We start from the raw sequence: 26621 nt of genomic DNA, 5'->3' as shown, positions 1-26621 counted from the left end.
GTTTCAAGCTGAATATATTAGTCATTTCAGACAGGTGGATAGGTCACAGATCAGCAAATGAATTGCAGTTACAGAAAGGTACCTCATTTGTATAATAAAATATTTTATGGCAGTATTATTTCTAATCTTATTTCTAGGGCTGTCTCCTACCAAATAATGTGTTAGTCGCATCAAATGTGGCTGTTCAATATAAATATTTGGCGATTCAGGGAAAGTATAATACATTAGAAACAACGGAAACAGTCAAAGAGGAGAGACTCTGGATAACAAAGTAAAGTAAAGTAAAGAGTTCTTGGATAAATAAAGGGCAAAGAGCCGCATGAATATCCGCGAGGCGGTTCAGTGGTGTCGAAAACCCTTGAGAGCTGAAAGGAATGAAAATGTTGCTCTGTTTCTGCTTGACAGGTGGGCAACATTCATTTTGTTTTGCCGTTTCGCAGAACGCCCCAGCTTTCGAGATCGGTGGTTCGCCTTGGCAAAGTCGCATGCGTGAATGTGGGGCCTGTGCTTCTGAAAGAGCACAATCTGGCTGCATTTTAGCAGCTTACTAATGTTGTATTTAAATCTAGTTCATCACCATACTGAAATATAGTTAAACAATGAAACTATCTATTTACTAATGGATCATTTAGTCCCTTCTCAGTAAGAACCGAGCCAGGGTCCCTGACGCCACAACGTAGAGTTCCTATAACCTCTATGTATCCCAGGCTGAGGAGCTCCCACTCCTATCGCTCTTTAATTAGGGAAGAAGGGAATAAAGAGGCTCAAGCTTTGTCTGACTCTAACCTCACAGTGTCTTTGTGATCACTGGCAATCTCGTGAGTGTAGTTTGTCACAAAAACCTTGCCGTGACCCTGCCGTGCATCAGATAAAGTTCACGGCCCCCCCGGCCGCCCAGGGACGAGGGTCATCTGTGTGAAAAAATATTAAAGCTGTTGATCTTAATTCCTCGGCAGATACACGGTTTGAACTTGACAGCAGCTCGTCAGATCTCAGTCTCAGTTCCATTTAAATTCCACGCGACAAAGATGATCCCTCTGTTAATATGGTTTAGGAAAACCAGCACTTGAGAGGATTAGAGAGGCCGAGTGGAGGGGACTGGGAAATGACGAGGGAGGGGAGGGGGAGGAAACAGCACAGATGGAGGAAGAAGTGGAAAAGAAGTAAGAAAAGAGGCGGGGAATGATTAGAAGGAGGCGGGGTTGTAGGAGGAGGATGTTTTGTAACGGCGTATACAGTGCGAACACACACAACTTGAGCTGGAGTCGATAAATGATTGCGATAACTGCACAGTCGTTTGACCTGGGAATCGATGCAAATTTCAACCATTTTCCCCTGAAAACCAACGGCAGATGTTGGCGGGCAAGTGTGTGAATGGGGCTTCAGTTAGCCAACGCGATGTCTGTCAACAGCTGTGGTGATACTTCACAAATAGAAGACGCACAGTGAGTGCTCAATGATCGAGATGATGAAATGTGCCAGAGGCTCAACAGGCGGATAATGGTGACTTTGGGAATCTGGGCGTGACAAAAGAAAGTGAGAGCTCACCAAAGAGCAAAAGATTTTTCCCTGCACGAAATACCGGCAGCAACGGCAGCACATGACAGATTTATATGCGACAATATGGCGAAATGCCATACTGTCTCAGCAGCACTGATCAAATCATAATCTCCATATTATTCCTCGCAGTGATGGTGAAGGTCAAGGTCTCCCCAGATAGAGCGCTTCAAAGTGCCTCAGGACAACACTTGTCAAATATCCAGGTAAGATATTGATCCAAACAATTTACATAATTGATCACGCTTGAATATTGTAGAATCCACCAGCCAGTAGTAACAAAAAAATGATATCAAGCTCATTCTTATCTTTCCCAAAGCTGCGTGACATTTCACGGCATCATCAGCGAGCACCGCCACCCAAAGAAAGGACGACAAAAAGAGGCGGACGGATGACATGACAGCTATAACGGAGAATGTGGGGAAGAAGATGAGATTGTAAATTAGTGAATGACAAGTAGAAAGTGAGAGGCAGAAACCTAATACAAGCCTCTTCCTGGATCGTTTAGTGAGACATCATGGCTGAGATAGCGTTTTTCTTAAGATCACACAATGTGTGTCAGCTGCTATTATATTCAACAATGTTTGAATGAGGCCTTTCAGCAATTCTTTGAATGTCAGTTTACACTGCCACAGCTCATTCGAACCGTTTTTTAAAGGATGTTTCCCACCTGTCTGTGTGTAATATTAATCAGAGTGCAGGACTCGAGCAGCTCGAAAAACAGGAGATCGTCCCAAACTTAACACATTATTTTCTCAATAAAGGTGTGGAGCAAAATTTTGCAATGCCAGCTTTGATAATTTCAAACGTACTTCCTGACCATTCTCTTCCGCATTTCATCCTCTGAGCATCTCATTTCCTCGTTTAAAGATGCTTCATGTTCAACTTTTCAAAAATCTGAGACCTCATCGAATGCCAGCATCTAACATTTAATGTCATTATAAACAGTATAATGAGTTATTGTCTTATTGCCGTTTAGTAAGTTAGGATTCCTTCAGTGTTCATCGTTCAGGAGATTTTCAATGCGAGCTGAATTATCTCCAAAACAAACTGACCAGGTAATTAAAACCAATAAAATCACTACATAAAGCCGTTTCACATTAAATTGTTTCCCCAGACGTTATTCTGTAGACACAGGATGTCAGGAGGGGGCTGCGGGCTGTTAGCTGAGCTAAAACAAAACAAGCGGGGAAATTAAAACCGGCAGAAACACTTATTAAAGCAGTTTCACGTTCAGCGTTTCTCTGACGCTCTTGGGCAGATACAGGACGAGGGGCCGGTTGCGCAACTTGTCTCAATTATGACTTTGCATCGAGACGTCCAATGGCTTCAAGACGGCAGGCCCATCGTGCAATCATTTGTTCCGCTATTGCAGATACTTTTCCACCTTAAAAAACGAGCATGGACCAACTTCTTACGACAAGAAGAAAAACACCTTCCATCAACAATGACACCGACCGATGTTAATTACAATTATTGGTGCAAGTTTGGAACCGACTTTTAAGGTAACCAGTGTTCTTTTCGTAGAAAAACGCTGAGAAGTTTTTGAACTGTGCAAATCAGAACAGACTTCCCTGTTGGTGAAAAAGGGTTAGAAGAGCAATCGAATGCAGATCTCTGTTCGATTCTGGACATGATACTTCTGTGTCGGGGGGGTTTTTCTCAATATCATTTGAAGACACAAATATAAATGTGAATCGCTGTTTACAGTGGAGTTTGCATATTCTCCCCATGTCTGTGTGGGCTTTCTCCAGGTAATCTGTCCATGCTTCGATGGTCTCTGGGCCCCTTACCAGTTATCAGGCCCAGCCCCTATATTGCCAATCTTTAAATGAAGGTGCATCGAGCGTGTATCAGTCCTGTTACACGTGGTGCACCCCTAACCACGACACCCGTTAGTACTACCACGAGCTCTGAGCAGCCGGGACAAAAGCAAGAATAAAAGTCCCTGTTCAGAAGTTACAAGCTGGTAATATACTGTACGCTACCTCAATTTAAAGTACAGGCATAATAATTCTAACATGAACACATATTTGGCACTATAATGTAATACTGCATGAGTCAATTTTGTTGTTTGGCTGAAGTGATTCCATTCAATATTACTTTTACAAGACAGCTCTACACTACGGCTGCACTGTCTGTCGTCAGTGCAGATTAACAGACAAAAGGTGCCGAGAGCAAAAACTCAGTTGCTGGGGCCCATTAACTTCCTTCTCTGCAGTTTTGTTTTTACATGCAACAGTAACTCAGAGCTCCAGTGTGGTCAATCAATTCAAAACAATTCAATTTAGGAATGGGCAACATATAAAGAACCAAATAAAAAAATAAAGACGTTTTGTATTTTTTGACACTGGGGGGTCTGGGACAGTTTACTGCTTCGCCCAGCTGCAATCTGAGACTGCATATAGTCACAGTGCTGACATCAAATCAATGCTCTTTCGTTTTCATCAGATGGCAAAGCATGTCTGCCCTTGGGCCAGATCAGCCTGGAAAGAAGCAGATAATTTTTTTTTTTTAAACGCAACGAAACCCCCACTAATCAATACCCCAAATCTAAAATGAAAAAAATGAAAAAGTTAACAACTTTTTAAGGCACCTACCTAAACCAAGAAACTAAGATTTATTTTAAATATATAAAAAGGTGCAAAGTTTCAATAAAGTCTGGTCCAGTCTAAAAATGTATGGTGGATCAAATCTACCAATGACACTAGGCGTTTGTATAAATGAGGCCTCAGGACAGATATTGATGAACATTATGTCAGATAATAAAGGATCCAGGTTCCATCATTGTATGAAACCTCTTAAAAGCTATTCCCTTACAAAGAGAGAGGCAATGCAAAGATTTTACATTTTGAAATATATTGTGTGAGCTACCTTCCTTGTTACATTCAACATTAGGGGCAGTATATAGACAATGAAAACAACTAAATGGTTCCTAATACACTGTACTGTAGTTGAAAATGTCATTCTAACTGCAGTTTAGAAACAACTAAATGAGAGCAAACTTTAAGGGTTATGCGAGAAACCATGTATGATAGTTTATAGAGTAGCTGAAGAATTAAAAGTATGAATAACTTTTTCTGAATCTGAAAAAGACGGCAAACCACTAAATAAATATAGAAGACAAATGACAAATTTACTATGAAATATTTAGATAAAATTAATTCTTCATTAAGTTAAATAATTACTTGCATACTGCTTGCTGTTGCAAAGTTCCCAGGAGAGATTATTGTCTTTTTTTGCATTCGCATCCGTACCTACATTAAGTTGATACTTCATTCCTCTGTATCTCACAAATTCAAACATAAACTAACCAACACAATGGAGCAGTCGAAAAAATATGGTGAAATAAAAATTGAGAGGCTGACATTGAAGTGGGGCCAAAATAAAAGTACGAAAAACTTTCTGGTCCTTATTTTTTGTCAGTCGGTGCTGTTGAGGGTTTTTTTTTCCTTTTATGCAGCAGTCTGCTGGGGAGACAGTCTGGTAGTTGTCCGTACCTGGCTTTGATTAACAATCCAGTAAAGCATCGATGTACATAATTTCTAGAGGAAAGAGTTGACAATTTATAGCAGGCTGTGTGACCCGATCAGGCCCCTTAACTTCTGATTTGTGTTTACCATAGAAAGCAATGGTAACGGAAAACTACAACGTGCAAAACAGAATGTTTTTTCTTGTGTGGTCTCCCTTCTTTGTCCAAACGTGTGCTGGGTGGTAACACTAACAATAAAATGGAACAAAATGTTTACGGGAAAAAAAAACTAACCAAAACTTTTATGCTCAAGAGAACACTTTTAATGGCCTAAATTAAAACAAGTTAGGCTTCATAGTAGTCCTGACAGACCAAATTCAATTTCATGCATGGTTTGCTGGGATTTTTCTTCTTGATCATCAGGTACATTAAGATGTGTGCCACTGTTAAACGGCCCCTTATGCATTAAAAAAAATGCATGTGTTTCCCCAGACATACTTGCTACTGGCAGACACGACCAAAGACGCTGGATGTAATCGACTGATGTCGCGAGACGTTCGTCTTCAGACGCACCATCCTCCACCGCGTCAGTCTGGTGCAGATTACCGCTCGGTCTTTACTCAGGGCAGCCACTCAAAAAGAAGGACTCCATTGTTTTCCAGTAGAGTAACATGGTCTCAAACTTGGAGGTGCTGACCCCTTATCGCAGCTGCTTCACTCTCAGCGGCCAAGCCCCTAACTGTGCACTTCAGGTCACGGACCAGTGAAGCAAGTGAAACTACTTCATCAGCAAAAAAGCTTCGATGGAGTCCTGAGGTCACCAAATTGGATTAAACTCCTCAGCTACAGCAAGAGATTCAATCAAACACAGAATTTGTTTACCAACCCATGTGTATAGACTTCCACATCACTGCTTTTTGACCCCAAAAAGCGTATTTTAGCAGATGACAACTTAGCCACATGTATGAAGGATTTATTGATATTACTGTATGTATGCATACATACACGCACCCAGAGACAGAACTCAGCGTGTCCTTTGTTCGTGAATCCAGTGTGTGTACAACGACAAAGTGTTCTGAACGTTAAATCTCGGGATCCAATTTCAAATATCAGTGGAACCTCTTAGTGTGTCTCTGTCACCTTCTCTCTCACACACACACACACAGACACACAGACACACACACAATCTGGACTCAAACAGGAATGATATTTGGAGGGGCTGATTGACGTTTGCCAGTCCTTGTGGATGTTTGAGCCCTGAACATTACACTGTGGTTTCATCAGTGTCTCCATTTCCTGTTCAACGATGTGTGTGTGTGTGTGTGTGTGCGTGTGTGTGTGTGTCCGTGTGTGTGCATGCGTGTTCCCGCGTAAATCCGCGTGTACACGTTGTGTGCACAGACTGATAATGAAGGTCGAGGATTCAAACAAGAGGGAGCCTGGGAGTTGTCAAATGTCGTGATGTCACGATGATGACACACCGCTTTCAGAAAACACAAATAAAAAAAGTTGAATTTCTTTGAACTCAGACATGACCATTTACTCTTGATCCACGAAACATCCCCCTGTAATGAACTTCCCCTTCTCTTACAAGTGCGCATGTGACAGATGATGAAGCTACATTTGCTACGGCCATTTTCTTCAGCTGCTAAATTTTTCACTTTTCTGAGCCATTGTAATTTTGCTGTCTTCAAGTATGTTGTCTTTTAATCAAATTAATATTCCACTGGTTTACATTTCAATAATTTCTCTGATAATTGGCAGGTATTTCCCTTTTGGCACCGTGAAACATTTTGCTGCCATCAAATTGTTACTGTTCTCCAGAGGAGATAGGTGATCAATCAGCACAGATAAAGTTTCAAGGTCTCTCTTCACCCCGCCGTTCAACACCTTTTAAACGTGCACACCCAGGGCGGATGGGGGGAAAAGAATGTGTTCACTTGGAGAAAACAAACAAAAAAACACCAGCATCCATCCACACTCTAAACCAACCACAGGATTGAATGCATCGATGTCGGCAATGTTGGCAGCATAGACGGATATGTGTCAATATAATTTCTGAGAACAAAGAATGGACTCCACCAACAGTGTCTCATTAGGACGCCAGTTGAACCCATGAACTTCTCTGTCTGAGGTTTTGCATTTGAGCAACACTAGCAATTTTTATTCCCCTCAGTTTTGTCACATCAGTAGTAAAGTGTTTAAATCCAACTGTTTCCTACAACTACATATTTGCTGTGCAGATATGCGAGTGGTTTTGATCTCGCAGACATCACGACAAGGAGGTGAATGAGCATATTTCCAAAAATGGCGCGGCGTTGCCCAACTGAAATTCCTGAGCGCGACTTATTCCAGCGTTAAGCACAACACCTACAGGGCGTGTGGGGTGTTCACCAGAAAGGTGAAACTCTGGTCAGAGGAGGCAACGCTGACGCGGCAAGCCTGTCTGGACTGCACTGCGTGGGAGGAGTTCATCGAATCATCCTGGGACATTAAACCCACAGAAGTGGTCAGCTCATGGGTATCGTACTGTGAGGGCATACTTATCGCTGGAAGGGCATTACGGATCCATCACCACCCGAACGGCAAAACACTGGGCGAGCAAACACCTTGGAGTGTTATTAAGTCAGGAGAAAAAAACAAACCACTTCTCCCGGCGAAATGTTTCACAAAAAGAGATTAAACATGAAATTAAATGGGGCTAAATTGGGCCACAGACAAAAGGTAGAACTAAAAGATAACAGTTTCCGCTCAGACTGGGACAGTGTCAGGAGGGTGTCAGTGGTTTAAAGGGCAAAGAAAAGACCGGGTGGCTTCGGAGGGCTTCTCATCAGATCTGGCTCTGTGCTCAGGAGTTTGGTGTGTTTTATTCAAGCTATGATGTGCATGATTTTAGCAACACAATTGCTGTTTTGAAACACAACCTAACCCTCGTCAGTCTGTCTCTTGTCACGCAGTGTCGTGATAACAAACTACAACAATACCTGGCCCTGGTAACATTAACGAGTCAATCTGTCGGCAAAGGGGTCCTCAAACTTCTCAAATACTCGACTTTGCAAAACATAGCCATCCTACAGGTTTGGGTTTTTTTCCAAATGCAAAGCAATTTGGCCACATCGTACAAGTATTAAGCAAGCAAACACAACCCGCAAATATTCGCCCCTGCTCGGTCTCGGCGCCAATTGGCTTTACGGACATCGTGTCACGGGATAGTGACGCGAATGACTCAAATTTCTCAAAGGGGTGTGTTGTGTTTGACCTCAAAGAGTAAGAGTGAACGGACATTTCAATGGACATTTCTCTGGAATAACATCAACATCTAACAGCTCCCCCCAGGGTTGTGTCCTCCCTCCTCTCCTATACATCCTGCACACTAGTGACTGCAGCAGAAGATTGAAAACCATCATATTATCGTGAGCCTGCCGAGGGAGGAGGAAACATCCCATGGTGCTGTCATAGGTTATTTTTCAAGATGGTGTCAAGTAGACATTTTTGTAATTAAATGTGACACAGAACAAAGATGCATTTTCTGCCAGAGCTAACATTAATGGTTAGGATATGGAAATTGTTATTTATTGTTTGGGCACAATAACTGATAACAAGCAGAATTTTGAATGTAAGAGGGGTATGTTGTGTGAAATAAGGCAACAGTGCCATTCATTTTCTTCCAGGGGAAGCGAGCTGAGTTTGATGTTGACACGTCCCTTATGACTCCGTTTTATAGAGTCGATTTTTACTCCTTCCTTTAGCTGTTGTTCAGTCTTAAAACAGAAAAATGGACTAACAAAGGTGACCGAGGTCTGCAGCAGTGCTGGCGCTCGACAGAAAAAGTCTGTCGCAGTTGTATGGCAAACAGTCGTTGTGAAAGCACAATCCATTCTGTCTGACAGCAGCCAACCCCCTGCACCAAGAGTTTCAGACCTCGCCTTTAGGTTTTCTCGCGTCAAATATCCGAAAGCCAAAGCCAAGACCTACGGGCACTCCTTCTCACCCTCGGAAAGTTCACCACTGAACTCCGACAGAATAAGGTAATGTCAGCCTGACCGTCCAACCAGACTTGGGTGGTTATGTGCTTAATCTAAATTGTATCTGTATCATGCCATTATACGGATAAGTAATCGCAATACACAACAGCAACTGTGTATTTGAGTATGAATGAGTAATGTCTGAAAAAGCTTTTTTTGTCTGCCTGTGTGTACGTCCGTCCTTGAGTTAGGAACCGAACGTGAAGTTAGATACGGGAAGCGCGAGCAGCTCTGTAACTGTAAATGTAAGAGCATGGCCCTCTGTGCATTTGTTAAAGCAAAAACAAAAAGGTTAGTGTGCACGTGTGCAGTCCTGCAACACAGCTACAACAGTAGGTTTTGGTATGAGTGAGACTGTGAATACTTAACATATCCTCTGCTCAAATTCATGTCAGTGCTGCTGAACCTTTTCAGCTTGAATAATTCACTGTACTTTATCCAAAGAAAACCCGCCATACTGTCCATATGGAATATGTATGGGGAGGCTAATTTCCCACTATGGTGTGTGTGCGTTTGCGTGAGAGAGGAGAGAGAGAGAGAGAGAGAGAGAGAGAGCATGTGCATGTGTGTCTCCACTATTAGAATGTATGAAGCAGGAGCACTTATTCGTGTGTGTGTGTGTGCGTGTGTTTGTGTGTGTGTGTCCGATCATATCTCCCAGCCAAGGAGACACACTCACTAATGTGCTACTGTACACCATTAAAATCAAAGGGAAACTTTGAAAGCAGAAATTTCAATTGTGGCTTATCATTGCCAGGCTCACACTGAAGAAGAAACCTCAAAGGACATCCTTTTGGCTCGGATAAGTAGAGGGAGTTCACCTCTTGTAGCCAATAACATGTAAAGGGCACATGAAAGAGGCTTTGTGAATCAAGGAACAGGTCAGTGGTCGAAAGCAGTGTAAAGCAAATATGAATCAAGGGGGTGAGAGTTAAAAATGGCAATGCAGAAATAAAGCCATGGCTCTACACTTTTTTTTTGTTGAATAAACCCAAACACAACAAAACAACAATCTTGGTATTTCAATGGTGACAAAGCTGTATACAAAGCTGTGTATTTTACAGTGTAGAAATAAACTATGTAATGGAATGATATTTCTATACTGCAGTTTCTTATCACTTACACAAAACCTGATGTTGTGTATTGAGCTAATATCAGCCAGAATGTCGGCCTGGAAACTAATCAGTCCAACTCTTGTGAACCCCAAAAAGTGCTGAAGAGAGAGTTTCTATTGGACTTCCATTCACCCTGTGCCAGAAGCATGAATTTATCATAGCAAATTAAGAAACATCATATTAATGGTTAGGGGAAAACACATTGAAAGAAAAAAAATGATTTACTGCAGTTATGTGAATATATATAGGAGCAACTTCTAAAGAAAAATATGAGAAACGCTCTGCTAAAAGTGAGAGATGAGGATGCTCGAACTGCGAACTTTGATCAGTGGTAAGACCAATATCCTGCATGAGCTGAATCGTACGCCTCTTTCACAAAACCAGCTGGGACGGGCAGAAGACTCCTAGAGAGACACTGTGACCTCTAGATATTGAAACGGGTTCAAATGGCTCCAAAACAGCTGAGACACAAACCTGTCAGAGGGTACGATCTGGAGCATCGAGTTTTCTCGGTTGGTGGGAATACTACTATTCTCCGCATAGGCACCGATACTGTGATTAGAAGATGTGTTTTCCTGTGTTGTAACCTTATACTTAAATATTTGCACTACTAATCAATCAGCCTCCCGTTCATATTCAACACTGATACATGTCCTTTATACACACCGCAGGGTTTCATTTCAGCATGGAAGCTGCTTTATCAATTTTTTTAATGAGGTTTAAGAATGTAGTTTAAAATGGCAGATTATCAGTTTACTGTTATTGGAAAAAAAAATCTATTTCTTGATGAAGCCATAGAAAAGTGCACTAACTGACCACTGATCCACTAATTCAGTGTTACAAGAAAATAAACAAACACAACATTTCCTATACAGCGTTACATTTCTTAAAACAACGTATAAGGAATATTTTCAATTCTTGAAAATCTGCGGGATGTAGAAAAGAGGCTTTGGCTATTAATAAAAAGGATGGATAAGGGCGGGACGCTATGTTTTAGTGGTCTCTTCGTTTACAATCAGCTCTCTGACCTGTTCCTATTCTCCCTGCAGCGAGCGACTGCGGGGCAAGGACTACTGCAAACGGGTAGCAACACTGCAAAACACTAAGTTAGACACCTTTTATGTTGCGTATAACATTTTAGTGGAGCAAATATCGTATATATATAGTGGCAGGTTATGCCTCGGCCCTTTGATGCTTTTCATTTTGATTTGTTTCTGTTCCAACCTTCCAACTGACACTTTGTTTACAAGGTGGGAGTAAATATCCTCCTGCCTCAATCCCCGTCTCTCCAAACCTCTGACAGATGTGAAATGGAACAATTGATATTTCTGACAGGAACTCAATTAAATCCTATGGCCACTGTCAAGAAGGTTACAAGAGAAGAATGAGTTTGTGTATGTCTATAAGATACACGCACACACACACGCATATATATATATATATATAAACCTACATTTATTAATGTTAGGTTATTTGTATGATACATAAAAAACACTAAATATGCAGAATAATCTACTAAATACAGTTTAAAGACTTTACACGGATTTGTAAGGCCAAGTTGCCAAATTTATATATATGATTATATATATATATACATATGCCAAATTATATATTTATTTATTCATTTATTTATGCTTAACACATTGCTTCTGTCTGTCACGTGGTTACATGTCACTGTCCCAGTGTCAATGCTGGTCACAATAGAAGAGAGCAGTGATGCACAAAACAATCTCTGAGAATAAAATTGTCCTTGTCTGAGCAGAAATAATAATAGCTCACGTTGACGCATGATGAATAACGTTGGATTTCCATTTCTTATTACATGGGCTATATTTGGGGTTTTTGTGGTTAATGCATGTATTATTAATATAACCTTGCATTACAAGTTCTGATTTGGACATTGATTATCATGGCAACGGTCGAAGCTTCGAGGCATTTGGGTCGGCAGCCCAAAATTTTGATGATGTTAATTCTAATAACAGGAAATTATAAGCTGTTGGTTAAATCCATATTTCACTGTGGCAGAGATAGACACAAAAAGAGAATTGAGAGAAAGATAGAAAAGAAACTCGGACTGGGCTAAATGCAAAAAGGGAGCAGGGTAAACCAAAGGGAGACAGAGACGAGCTGCCCCTGTGGCACTATGCGATAAGGATATTATGTAGATTGAAATGCTTCATGCAGGTTGAAATCAGCATAAAATGGTTCAGCAACTTTCTTCTTACTCTCAGTCATGGCTTTACTGTCAAATTATACACAGACTCAATTTGGGGTGTGATCTGAATGCAAAGCCATTTTATAATCTCAACTTGTGTCTGTCACCTTTGAACTCTGACGACGCTCGGTACAAGTATACACAGTTCCAGGTAGGCGTCAACATCTCAACCATTAAAGGTCAAAAGTGCGAGACCAACAGCATCGGTGCATGTCTGATGGAAATGTAAATCATAATTTTAAACTGCTCACAAAAATGATAAAATGCCTGGGATGAAGCCAAACTGAAGGAAAGAAAAATGAATTGGAGAATGAAGTTGGTGAGTTATTTTTCAGCCTGGACCACAGTGGAGAAACAGACTATTCACAGGGCTAAAAATAAAGCAGTGAAATAAGCATCATACCTTAAAAAACGGTCATGGTGGTAGTAAATTTAGTTCTGTTGCATACAAATATTTTATATTCCTTCAATATGCGAACATGTGTGGGACCGTGTCTTTCTCTGTCTTACAGATACTAGGACTCACTAAACCGTTATTATTACGAGACTATTCATCGGAGAAGACTTTCACAATATAGTTTTACATAAGAATCTTTGAAAGTGTTGTAATGACAAAGCCTTTAAAGGTTCCTCACCTCAGTGTTCACTCAGATGGGACTAAGATTAGAATTGTTTCACTGTGTACAAAAAAGAGAATGACCGCATTTTATCCAAAATCACATTCCACTAACTAGAACTTCAAATGTTTGAAGAGTGCAATGACCCATGAGCCACGTTGCTACACATGCATGATAAAGCTAAAGCGATGCTATAAACTATGATTCTGTTCTCTTTTTTCCTCCTTTTCTTTGGATAACAAATACATCATGTTGGAATTGCGGGGTGGCTAAGTGCAGCATTTCGCAAATTGGTGTCACAAATGTTCCTGGGGGGCGGGGGTTGTGAAGCCCCCAGGCAAAAAGATAAATAATTAATTTTTATAAATTTTTGATACACTGCACTGTAGTGTAGAGACATGATTGTTTCCCGCACGCTGTGGGCTTCACTTCACCCCACTTAAATGCGATGATGGCAATTAGTGTTGTAGCGAAGTAACTGCATTTTGTAATGACAAACTGTAATGTGACTGAGTGATGTGTGAATCCAGCAAAAGGTTTGATTGGTAACAATTATCTTCAAATTGTGCAAATTATTGGCTTATTTGCAAAAGACTAGACTTATTGCTTTTTAGGCTTAAACAACTGCCTATTGTTGCATACACAAAAAATTATTCCACATTAACTCAAATGTTTCAATTGAGTGTGATTTACATGAGATATTTCCTTTTAGAGTCAAGGCTGCCAGTCAGAAGGAAAGGAGAGACAGTAACGGGAGAAGAAACGGGACCCCAATCTCAAAATCCCCTGCCCGCCAACAAAGCATTTTCAAACTAATTTCCTGAGAGTAACACGTCAGCCGTAAAAAAACACAAATGAAGCAGTAAATAGTGTTATAACACCAATAGTTTCTTGTAATGGCTGAAATCGTCTCTCTTTCCCAGAGGACAGCCCAACTGGACTCTGTCTTCTGGGAAATGATGAGCATAGAAAAGGCAAATGAGCAGGTAAACTGTTGGTCTATTTAAAAAAAAAAAAAGTTTTGTGCAAGAGGCAAGCAGCCAATCAGCATTCAGACACACAGCCGAATGATCACTGACGCAGTGGGCTTTGTGGTCGGACATATTGTGACGACTCATTGCGGTGTGTGTTGGATTTTGCACAGTTAGTTGGCTAGACGTTACTAGTCTAGTCATACGGCTGTTGTTTGTTCAAGCTCATAATTTGTGACAGACATAATTCTTGGCTGCTTGAGAAGATATTTTCCTGACTCATTTCTGCAGTAAAGACATCTAGAACGGAGTAGAAGAACTCTTTTCCGCCTGTCGTCCATTAATTTACTCTGTGGCAGCAGAAGATTTTACAATGGCCTTCACAAGATCTGACTAAGACTACACATTACCCATAAAAACACTCTGTAACAGACCATAGTTTCACTGGTACTCAGTCCTTGAAAACAGAATATGTTGTAATGAATGAAAAAAACAATTTTGGGGAAGCTAAACAGAAGAAACTAAAATGATGTCATCACTCAACAAAAATGTTGAAAACAAAAACAATAAAAGAATAAGAAGACATTTCAAGAAATGTCATTCATCTTTTACATTAATTCCAATTTGCCTCAGTACTAGTTGAGCTATGAGTAAGTTGATTGCCCTCCCGCCTACTTCCACAGCCTCCCTTGGCTTTAAGAAGTTGTCAAATATCAAAGACCTTTTGACTACAAAGCCTTACACCTGAACAACCCTTGCTGTTCATTTTCTAAGACCGTGGGCGAGAAAAAGAAACATGTGCACATACAACGGCAATTAAATCACACACCTAGAGTGTGGAAGTACACATAGAAGGAATGTGCACTGTGCACATTGATGCACATAACACTAAAAACAGCAGCATTGACCAAAGCAGAATAAAGGTAGATGATTTAAATTAAAATGTATGCCGCTAAAACCAACTATCTCATCACGACCAACTATTTTGTACCTCTGCCTGTCACCGAGCCAGGACCAGACAAACAAAAACTCTCAAACAGAAACTGGCAATGTCTCTAAAATGTTTTCTGGCATTTTATAGGAAATGTTTACGACCTATAACAGGGTCCTCCGTCTGCTGATGAAGACCAATGGAACAGGACTAAAAGCTTAAGAAAGAAGGTCGTAAGAGGAGTTTTGAGTTGGGATTGTTTTGTCAAAGGAGACCTTTTATTTCCTTGTCAAGAGTCTGGGACCCAGTGTACAGCACTACTCGGGGTTATTGTCAAGTTCATTTATATAGACTGCATAATGCGGGGGTTTAACTACACCCCTGCCGCACTCTGCATCCTTATGAAAACATGCTTTTATTGCATATTCATTATTGGTATTCATGGATTTGATGCAGTCATTTTTTAACACCATTACTGCTTTTCAATTAATTCATACAATGGTCCTTCATGCAACGTCAAGGATTTTCTGTATTTCAACAATACTATTTATTGCTATCTCCCTCTCCACTTCTTTCGCACGCACGCACGCACGCACGACCACACACACACACACACACACACACACACACACACACACACACACACACACACACACACACACACACACACACACACACACACACACACACACACACACACACACACACACACACACACACACACACACACACACACACACACACACACACACACACACAGAGAGTGCGGGGTCAGACTGAATATGTTTAATGATTTATGAGTCTTCAGCGCTGCTAATGCAAACTGCACACCAATACCCACTTAATAATTAAAGCCTTGTATTGATTGTGGCATTACAATGCTTGTGTTGAGGGACATTAGTCAGTGCTGATGATGATAATACCACTGCTGATTCGCTCCTATAAAACTAGCTTTAATTCTGTGGGCGAGGGGAGACCGAGGGGAGGGGGAGGAAATTAAGGGATGCAGGGAGGGATTTGACAAACTGAAAGTTGGGGAATTGAAAGAGAGTCTTTGGGAAAACTAGAAAAACAAATTATTGAAAGAAGAAAGCGGAAAAGAAAGACAACAGGGCGATTAAGTGCTCACAGACACAACTAATCTGTCATTTTGAACCTAGTTTACCCAACTGGAAGAGGAGGGTGTTGGCTATAGGTTTGGGTCATGAGCGTGTGGCAACTCCAGTCCAGCAGGGGGCAGTAATGCGCCTCAAAGATGGCTAACTGACTGTCACAAAACACAAAATAAGAAGAGGTGCGAGAGAATGATGATGAATGAGAAAGTGTTTTAATTTCTCAGGGCAAATTCAACTTTTAAGGCTTCAAAACCAAACTGTTGCCATATCGGGAGAGTTTTTGTTTCGTATGAGCCCCACGTCAGCCATGTCTACTCTCATCGGGAAGTGTGCATCTTCCACCCCTCTCTCTTTACTGCAATTTGATCTCTTTCGTGTTGCCAGCTTCGGCTCGGCACTGAATTGCACTCGGCTAATCAGAGACTCGTGGATCCCTTAGTCCATTTGTAAACAAACCTTATATTATATTAATCGTGTTGTCATATTGCTAAACGCTGACGCAGGTCCAGTGGGATTTAGAACAGTGTCACTGCACCAAAGGCTCGTCTTAATAATACATATGTGCGCATAATGACACCAACAGCGTGTACACATTGCACAGTCGAGCAAACACACCTGCCAGAAATGGCATCAACACACACATATAACATACATATGAACACACACACACTTCACACACGAGATAAATTTACGGTAATGTAAACCTAATACACACTAGGATGTGAATGCACTTGTTACCCTAACTCTGGATTTGTTAATGTACGCAACACAAAGTGAAGCCAATAAAAGTTCACCATATCTGACAAAAGTATGGTCACGATCATAGACTGTATGTAAAAATGGACGTAGTCACCTGGTCCGGAAAGTGAAGCCAATTAGGGAAAGGCCAACCATTCAAAATATAAAAAATAAAAGACTCTCAATATGATATATCTGAGCAAATTAACTTTAAGAGGCATTCATAGATGGTAAAAGAGTGCAGCAAAAAATCGAATGGCTGAACAAAGTGACCGAACAAAACATAAACTTAATCTTATCAAGTTACACCAAGTCAAATTATCATTAGGAAATTCAACATTGTACATCCATTTGGACAGTACTGTGCAAAAAAAACATGCTGTTACTGTCTCTTGAAAGAGGCATTGCCTTTTTATAATGAAATCAAAATGTGCTTTTGGCTGTTCTGGCATTGTCAGCTCAGTATCCACTGACACATCCACAGTTGACCTTTGAAAAAATATTATTTTTGTTGCCATATCAATTCAGTGAAATAGATAAAACACATGTACACGCCGGGGTTTCTCACAGAATTAGATTCTATCTGTGGCGGTATCTGCAGTGTGGGGGTGGTCTCACATCAGGTCGACGAGTGAGTGAGTGAGTCCCAGCACATGCGTGCAGCGCCCTCTCATGCGAAACCTAAATGACAGGTACACAGCGGAGGACCGGCGTTATGAGTTCCTCTCTGTCCGTCTGCTGAGAACTGTATGCTCATCGCGCACGGCTGAAGCAGACACTAGCCGAGTTCTGCCTGCCTGCCAAGGACAGTACAAACTTTTACGGATTTTTGTGTCGGTCCGCCGGGCCCCCGATGAGGTGGGACTTCCTCCGGTGCTGCCGGTGGCCAGTCCGACTATGACAGACGGGTCAATGCACAGCATTCTAAACACTGGTGCTTCAACAGTGGTGCAATGCGATCAGACTCTAATGTAAAGGCCTTGTGGAAAATGATATCTATTTGACATAAAGGTTTTTCAAGTGATGTGAAATATCTCAAAGGTCTCCAAGTGTGTCAAATCATCTGTGCCTTCCATTTCAGGTGCACTGGTTAAAAATATATTGAATTTAAGTAAAAACATTTAATGACATTTATGACGGAGAAGCATTAAAAAAAGGGAAAGCGAAAAATGCCGGTTTTGGTTACCATGGTAATTACTTCTCAGGCGTATGGTAAAATTAAAGTCTCTAAGTTCTGAAATCTACCGTCTATGAAACAGAATATGAGCTGATCTTTTTACAAGCATAGACGCATTGAATGTTGTGCAGAGCAAACCTTTCTGATCTAATGGTACACTGAGCTTTTTGAAGGAACAATGATGTGTTTCTGTGTATTCACTCTTGACTTCTAATGACATTTTTTCCATCTCGCTGCATCTTTTCCACGGGGGCCGGCCTGTCAGGTATTCAGGAGGAGTGTCCAAGTCCAGCTGTTACGAGCAAAAATTCATCATACTAAGTTTGTGTTCTGCGTGTGCAGTCAGTTTTCTCATAAAAACATTGTCCAACCCAAAAAAGGCTGTCTGTCTGAAGCTGACAGCCAGCTCATTCACCGATGCTGCTCGTCTACAAAAGGCTAAATGAAAAATATTGCCTGAGTAGCTGCACATCATCTTATATCAGCACCTTTATTCACCACTGATAGATTGACTAAGAGTGCATTGAAGGCTCGGAGCCAGAGCAATGAAGGTTTTGCTCTGCTACGTAGGAGGAAGAACAAAAATCCGTGATATATCATTTAAATCCTGCTCTTCTGCCTTCGAAACCTTCAACTTGAGGTTAAAAAGTCGAGTTAAAATCTAACCCGCTTCATTCACACATATTAAAAGTGAGAACTAGCTCTGTGTTTTGCAAAACTACAAACTGAATTCTCTAGCTTCAGCTGCTGGGGGTTATTAGTGTCTCTGAAGTGCACCTGAGCACTAGTTACCTTGGAGTAACGCAGCGTCCATCTAAGTTTTAGGTCATTGACTTTTCTTCTACTTTTAGCTGGCTCCAGAATTCTCAAGGCAATTCACTCACTCCCACACTCTCTTGTGGCCCTCATTTTTCAGTTTATTGGAAAATCTAAACAACGAAGAACCAGAAAGAACCGTTATCCCCTCACCTCATCCCTCATCTCTTGTATTCATCACCCTCATCATCCAACCATCAACATCATACAATTTGTCATTTCACAGTTCATTTGCAAATTTAGGCACTCATGCAATATGAAGTGTAGGCCATACAGCAGGCGCCCACGCACACGCACACACACACGCACACACACACACACACACACACACACACACACACACACCTGCTCTCAGCTCTCAAGATGTACCATCTTTTAATATCGCACAATCATTCAACCATCAACAGCCCTCCTTATCATTCACACAAACACATTAACACAAAAAAAAGCAATGACGTCCATCTCTTTGTCCATCATTACTCGAGTCTAAGACGCAATCAGTCAATTCCACACAGATTATATAAAACATAAAAAGCAGCCGCATAGAAAGGAAATCCTGATGGTATTAACAGACTGTGGGTATGAAAGATAAAAACAGAGAGAGACAATGAGTATAATGTTCAGTGTGTGTGTGCACGAACGCAGACGTGCATGTGGTAACAAAATCAAAGAGAACATATGAAACCAGTCTGTTTGCCTTGAAGTCAAAAGAAAAGATGAGTTTATGATTTTTTTTCTCGACTGAGCCATCTGTCTGTAAGGGGCATGTGTGCAGGCATGCTTACGCACGCACGCGCGCGCGCGCGCGCACACACACACACACACACACACACACACACACACACACACACACACACACACACACACACACACACACACACACACACACACACACACACACACACACACACACACACACACACACACACACAAGGATGCAGAAAGTACTTTGTTTGTCCCGTGGTTCAAAAGTTCAAATGAAACTTCCAAACACATGAGAACATCACATGGTACAGATTCATTCTTGTGAGTAATTGTTAAACCGCTTAGCTGAACAGTCGCACTCATTAATATCTACTTCATTGCAACAATTTTTTTGGCCTGATAAAAAAACCCTGAACATCTCAGCGACTGGCCACTTCATCAACATCTCAGATGTACAGTCGTCTCTAAGTAACACCACACAAAAATTCGCTTAGCGTTTTGTGTGAACGCAGCATTAGAGCTCCAAGAATCAGTGTGCATAAATCGGAGGAAATGCTGTAGGAAATGAAAGTCATTAACTATTTTCCGACATCTTCTAGACCCAAAGATGCAGCGCTTTAGATTACTAACCTTTTGAGTTCAGGAGACACATTCCTGTAACGTTACGACGTTCAAAAGAACTTGCTAGTTATGTGTCAAAGTCAATCAAAGTCACACACAGCATGAAACAATCCGACCCACACAAAGGGGCGTTTCAGGACAGCCTGGGTTAACACTGGACTGAAAACATTTCTGACTCCGTCATTTATCGTCTGAGCTTCTGATCCAGATACACGGTGTATCTCAGAGGCAAAGACCCGGCTGCAGTCTTTGTGCCACTGGATCACCGTCATTGCCGCGGCTGCTCTGACAGCAGACGGTCAGTATCTGAGCTCCCTTACCTCTCTCGGAGGTATTTGAGACGATTTGACCTCATGGTGACCCCTGGAAACTTTTAGACAGGGGGCGTATTGTCTGTCGCCAAATGATTAATGTTAGCGAAGACAGTGAGGAAGTCACTGAGCGATGTGGATGGAGAAGCAGCGAATTGCATCTTCTCTTTCATAACGAAGAAAGAAAACATGTAGATGGAGCAAAGTTATACGTGTTACTTTGCATAAACTTGTGTTATTTGGCCTGACTTGAACAATAGACCTTCTGTTCATCAGCAAAAGGGATCACACGAGACCTCCCCGTCAAAAAGTGTAGGAAAGTGTTCAACGAGTGAGGTCACATGACATCCGTTACTGTACGCTGCAATTAATCCAATGGTGCTTGTGTGAACAAGCCCAAACAGCCAAATATATACAGTACAGAAACAAATACACTTCCAACACTTTCCCAGCGTCTCTCTGCCTTCTTGCCCTCTTGTCCATGTTCTGTGGTTTCTATGCAATTCAGTAAGAAGTTCACCAAACAGCACACACTTTCCTCTGTGCCTCAGATGTTGTATCTGTTGCAACACGGTTTTCATCAGAGCTTTCTCTCAGATGTCCTCTCATGACAGAACGTAAACAACTTCAAGTGCAACACCAGGAATTTGTGAGTAACTCATTTAGTTTTATTAGTATTTCCATTTTTTTAAGTGAGACTGGACAATCAGGCCGTGACGGTCTCGGCCTTTACGTTGCGCTTTAATTTTACCCAAACCATGTTGCTTTGTCTTCCCCGACGTTCACTCTCATCCATCTTTGTTTGCGTTGCCTTCATGCAAATTCCCTGCCCCACGTGCCCCTGAGCCGCCTGGAAGAGCGAAAAGTGTCGTCCAAATGAGGACAAATATTGCCATAAAGAGTAATCGTGGCACAACAACATAAATGATAGAGAATACTGTGAAGCCAAAGATGTTTACCCATCCTCACATGAGCTATATCATCATATCGCAGAGCCGTAGTCAGAACGATCGATAACTACCTAACATAAAGAAGAAAAGATTGCAATTTAAATGTTAAATGATATGATTTATTAATAGTATGAAATCAACATTATAACTGAATAAATACTGCCCCACTAGTTTCACAACTACATCACCAACATATAACAGACAGGGAGCACAGAGAGCCATAAACATCCGTTTCTACGTTCCTCGCCCTGCTCTAAGAGAGAGAGAGAGAGAGAGAGACAGGCACAAGTTTTCTGCTATGATTGGCTGATTTTTTTTTTTTTTCATAGACTTGACATTGCAGCTTAAGGACGGGTGTAGCTAACAACATTAGGAATGGCTCTGTTCTATTTGAGTGTCCCAGTAAGCTGTGACAGTGTGACGGCGGGTGAGCCAGCACGACGCAGACTACCAGCACCTTAACACTGAAGAAGCTGAACAGACTCCCGCCAAGATTACCTCAGTTATTCATACCTTTAATTTTCCTACTGTGGTAAGTCAAAAATGTCATTTGAGAAAATACATTGTAACCATGTATGACACGGTTTGACGATTAAATGTACAGGTGATGTTTAGGACCAGTGTCCTTCCTTTTGTACTGTCTCCACTCACAGTTGCATCATGTCGCTCTTTTCGTCTGCTGCTCTCTCCCGCGGTTTCTCTCATGTCCGACCTACTTGATATTTTTTTCCCCCAAACTCTCAATCTCTTTATTTCTCTTTTGACTCTCTATCCTGTTTTTCCTCGCTTTTCTTTCACTCTCCATCTCTGCCTCCGCCGAGACAACTCTCCTACTTCCTGTTCTCTCTGTTCTCCGTGGTGATTGTTCTACACTTGTCTGAACCTTCTCTGAAACTCCCTGCAGGCTGGGTGGTGGGTGCGCAAACAAGCACACACACACACACACACACACACACACACACACACACACACACACACACACACACACACACACACACACACACACACACACACACACACACACACACACACACACACACACACACACACACACACACACACACACACACACACACACACACACACACACACAGTTGGTACACATATTTCTACCAATGTTTTATGTGTCCTTACAACTACTATTCAGAAAAAATAGACACATGCACTCATACACACACTCAAAAGCTTACATGCACTTTCAGGGAGCATCACGCAAGGACCACACACACACACACACACACAAACACACACACACACACACAGCTGTTGTCGTGACATTTGTAATAAATGGCTTAGCGGAATTTCCTCTGCTGGTTAAAAAGGATTGAAATGCCACTGCAGGCATGATCACAAATCAATAAACCATTCTCAGAGCTGCCATTTTTGTGTGTGTGTGTGTGTGTGTGTGTGTGTGTGTGTGTGTGTGTGTGTGTGTGTGTGTGTGTGTGTTTTCAGGCCGCAACTGGTGAAATTTTGTTCTGCCTCTGCAGTTCCATTTCATTTCATTTCATTTTCCCCCTTAAATATCCCTAAACCGTGTTTATCAGATACGATGAACTTTATTGATCTTCAGGATCATATTGCACAGAAAAAAGAAAAAAGCTAAGAAAGAAAATGGGTCTTGTACCTATAGCAAGTTAAAGGGATTTTTTACGGTGTGAAATTTTTGTCATGCGTCATATTTGCTAATTACAGATTTGGATTACAGTCCTCTTCATACGAGGTCTGTTTTTTTTTGTTTTTTTTTATAAAAGCAGGATATTTACTGGCCCTAATTACAGACTTTTCTATAGAAACCAATGGGTGGATACTTGGCTGGACTTAAATTGTAAAGTACTTTCCCTCACACACTTTTCACTGGCGTATGCACTGTAGAGGTACAACAAAGCATAGTACGTCTTAGTTCTAGATGCCAAAAGTGTCTGTTTAGTCTGTTTAGACGAAGAGGACATCACTGGTTGGGCAGGATCTTTTGAAGCAGGTTGTCTGGCTCGCTTTAGGCTCAGTCGGTGTTCCATGTGAAATCAAGGGATGTCCGGTGCTGAATTAGTTAGTTAGGCTACACATTATTCACACAAATGCTCTGAAGACACATTTTAGTGTTCAGACATTTCTTTTTACGCGGAAAGGTGAGTGAAGCAGACGCACTGTCGAGGCCCTGTGCCAGTATTGCTTTTTTCAAGAGTGCGCCCTATGGTTCTATCGTCACCAAGGGACAAGATTAAGTAAGTGTTGAATTTGGGGATTCCACACAGATTAGTAATGATGTGGCAGAAATGTGCAGGGGGACACGGATTAGGGTGTGAATCTGATTCATTTAAGATAAATCCACCCTGTCTGACTGTCTTTGCAATGGCTTTCTGGCTTAAACGTGTGATCCTCCGCAGTTTCTACACGCCGAAGCACTTTGTGAACTAAGTGTTTAATGTCGCATCTTCCGCCGATCACTGCTAGATGCTGGTGTTTTCCTCGATTCCCTGTTCACCGAGTTCAGCGCGTGACTGAACTCCAACATTGAAACGAACGCCCTAATTTCCCCAGAGAGCTTTGTGTGCCCCCGATGACGGTACAATCTTCTTCTTTTTTTTGAGGCTTGAGTGAAAGCATGAATAATTCTGCCAGTGAATCCCACTTGAAGTCTGTGGTGTGGGAGATGCATGGGAGGTGTTGTGTGCAATGCAAGTCCAGGGTAGATTTATTAGTTACACCAGCACAGCAGGGATCTTCTGCAGCTGATTGAAATACTTTTTAATGGATGTTGGGGTTTTTTCGGCACTGGCTCCATTGTACTATCACTTGATGGTCAATCACAGACAGGATTCCCAGCTAGATTTTTAAACTCTTATGTGCACTTTCATTCTCCCTATCACTGGATGTCCAGAGCAGTGCCTGCTGCTTGTCCATCAGCATTTAAGCATTGATTGATGGGTCCCATCTCCTCAAGCCACTCAAGCCACAAACTTCTATTTTCAGGAAAACTGACCACTTCTCTCTTTTCTGGCACCCTCAAGTAAAATATCTGACATGACACCTCTAAATTTCAAGGTATATAAAGTTATGCAACTTTTCCAATTTAACATGTTTAAAAAACGCGTTTTGTTGAGTTGTGTATTTACATTGTCGAAAATGTTTCGAGGAATTTTCAAACCGAAAGAAATTTGTAATGTTATTCAAGGTAACGGTCCATTTCATCTGGTCGCCTGTTAACGGGGTCATCATGTATTTAATTATATATTTTACTGGAGGAAGGCTTTTAGTTATTAAAGAAACAAGATGAGCAACAATTTGCGACAGCTTGGCGAGCATCCCCTGCCAGTTGTCCACTGTACATCAAACAGTATCGGAGAAACACTGATTTCAACACTGAAGTTTCTCTCATGGCAATTAATAAATCCCTAAAATCAAATCCCTGTTCCTCAACATAACACATTGTAAAGATTTTTGAAAAAAGTTGCTTCATGGCCTTAAAATGGCTTGGATATACATCCGCACCTGACACCTTTTTAAGAAAAGCTAAGAACCTGATTGTTGTCTTTTTTTTCTAGCCACTGTAAGATACACAAGGGCAAGTGGTTATCGGCCAATAGGATTTATTGGATTACTTGAGCTTTTAGGTTGACTATATTATCAAACAACTAAAAATGTATGCAAATTTAAGCCTGCACTTTCTCACTCAATCACCAGCTGATAGATAAGTCAATGATAAAATACATTTCTAACCGCAACCAACTGAGCGACCGACAGGGGACACTTCATGGTGACGCACCGCTGATTCCAGTTCTGGTTTACGGCAGCGCGGAAAATTAAACGCGAATGTGGCATATTCTGGACCGTTTTGAGCAATTGTGTTCATCACGACGTAGCAAACGATTTATAGGGAGGTCGGGTCCACCTCATGTCACTATATTGAACTCCTTCAAAGTTAACGAAAAGAAGAAAAAAAATGATATTCAATTTGTGTGAATAAGTTCTTGTAAATATTACACACTGTGGCTTTAATTAAAATCAACAATTAAATGGGATCTAACACAAAAGATCTTAAAGTAAACAGTATGCAGAGAGACTTCAATAAATCTTTCAATCGTAAACAGGTTCACACCTCTTAATAAAGCTGCCCGTCACATTTAATTGCTTTTCTGCAAATTGTAAATGTTTCCTCACCAAAACAGAACCAAACAGACAGTGGGTGAACACCCTCCTCGTGGTTTACAACTTAAACAACTCTGAACTAGTCTTAAATTAGAACCGTGGAAATTGGAGAATATTCTTATAAGCCAACAGTAGGTGATGAGAACTGAACTTGAAAAGAAGAAAAAAATCACCATGTTTGAATCAATACTTAGACTGGAGGGGGAAACAATTGTATGTTGCCTTGTTATACAAACAAGGCATCAAGAACACCAGAGTGTAACAGCTGAGCACGGGAGCCACATGACAACACACCAGGCAGAGGCAGCAATGACCGTATCTACTGTCCGTGCAGAAACCATACAAACAATTGCGCCGCACACAGCCACGCGTGGCCAATAGACGACATTAAAACACCGCTCACCTTTGGCGTCTTCAATGAAAAACGCGTCCGACGGTCCAGTCTGGTCCTCGGTGCTGTCGGCGGCTGAGTAGAGTCGTATAGAGTTGTCCTTCAGGGGTGAAGACCGCCTCACAGAGATGATACGTGACCCGGGGGCAGAGCTCCAGGTGAGCTCCAGGCAGAGCTCCCTCCCCGCTCCGGAGAGGTCTGCACCCCGACTTCCGACTTCCGGGGTCCGAGCTCCGAGTTCCGAGTTCCGAGGCGCACTGGAACGCAGCATCGGTCGCTGCCGCCACCTGACACAGGTGATGACGACAACAGGTGATGACGACAACAGGTGATGACGACGACAACAGGTGACGACGACGACGACAACAGGTGACGACGACGACAACAGGTGGCGACGACGACAACAGGTGATGACGACGACAACAGGTGACGACAGAATTAATGGACAAAATAGCGCGACGCCTGTTGTTGAAAAAAATGGCGACTAAACTTTCTCTCTCTCTCTCTCTCTCTCTCTCTCTCTCTCTCTCTCTCTCAGAGTAGATTTATGAAAAGTTTTCGCCGTTTTAAAGCTTTTAGACAGCTACTACCATCCATTTTGGATCAGTTTGTTCGGCCGCTGAGTGACAGACAGAGCATCCAACTGCCGACGCTTCCAAAATTAAAAGCTCACTGCTGAGGCCACAAAGGGAGTTTTATTTTTTTTCTAATAGTCACATAATTGAGAGAAATCTTAAGAATCAAT

The 26621-nt window shown here is 41.7% G+C and overlaps 1 protein-coding gene across 1 annotated transcript in view; it reads right to left on the bottom strand.

Moving 5' to 3' along the window:
* Positions 1–26108, bottom strand: part of LOC118287356 (protocadherin-15-like) — a 222404-nt gene extending 196296 nt beyond the window's left edge. The window contains exon 1 of the mRNA XM_047327512.1: positions 25889–26108. The gene's annotated coding sequence lies outside the window, so the exon portion shown is untranslated. The remainder of the gene's footprint in view (positions 1–25888) is intronic.
* Between the last annotated feature and the right edge of the window lie 513 nt (positions 26109–26621).

This window comes from Scophthalmus maximus, chromosome 16, assembly GCF_022379125.1.
Source record: "Scophthalmus maximus strain ysfricsl-2021 chromosome 16, ASM2237912v1, whole genome shotgun sequence".
Taxonomy (NCBI): domain Eukaryota; kingdom Metazoa; phylum Chordata; class Actinopteri; order Pleuronectiformes; family Scophthalmidae; genus Scophthalmus; species Scophthalmus maximus.
This window is presented reverse-complemented; position numbering and strand designations above follow the sequence as displayed.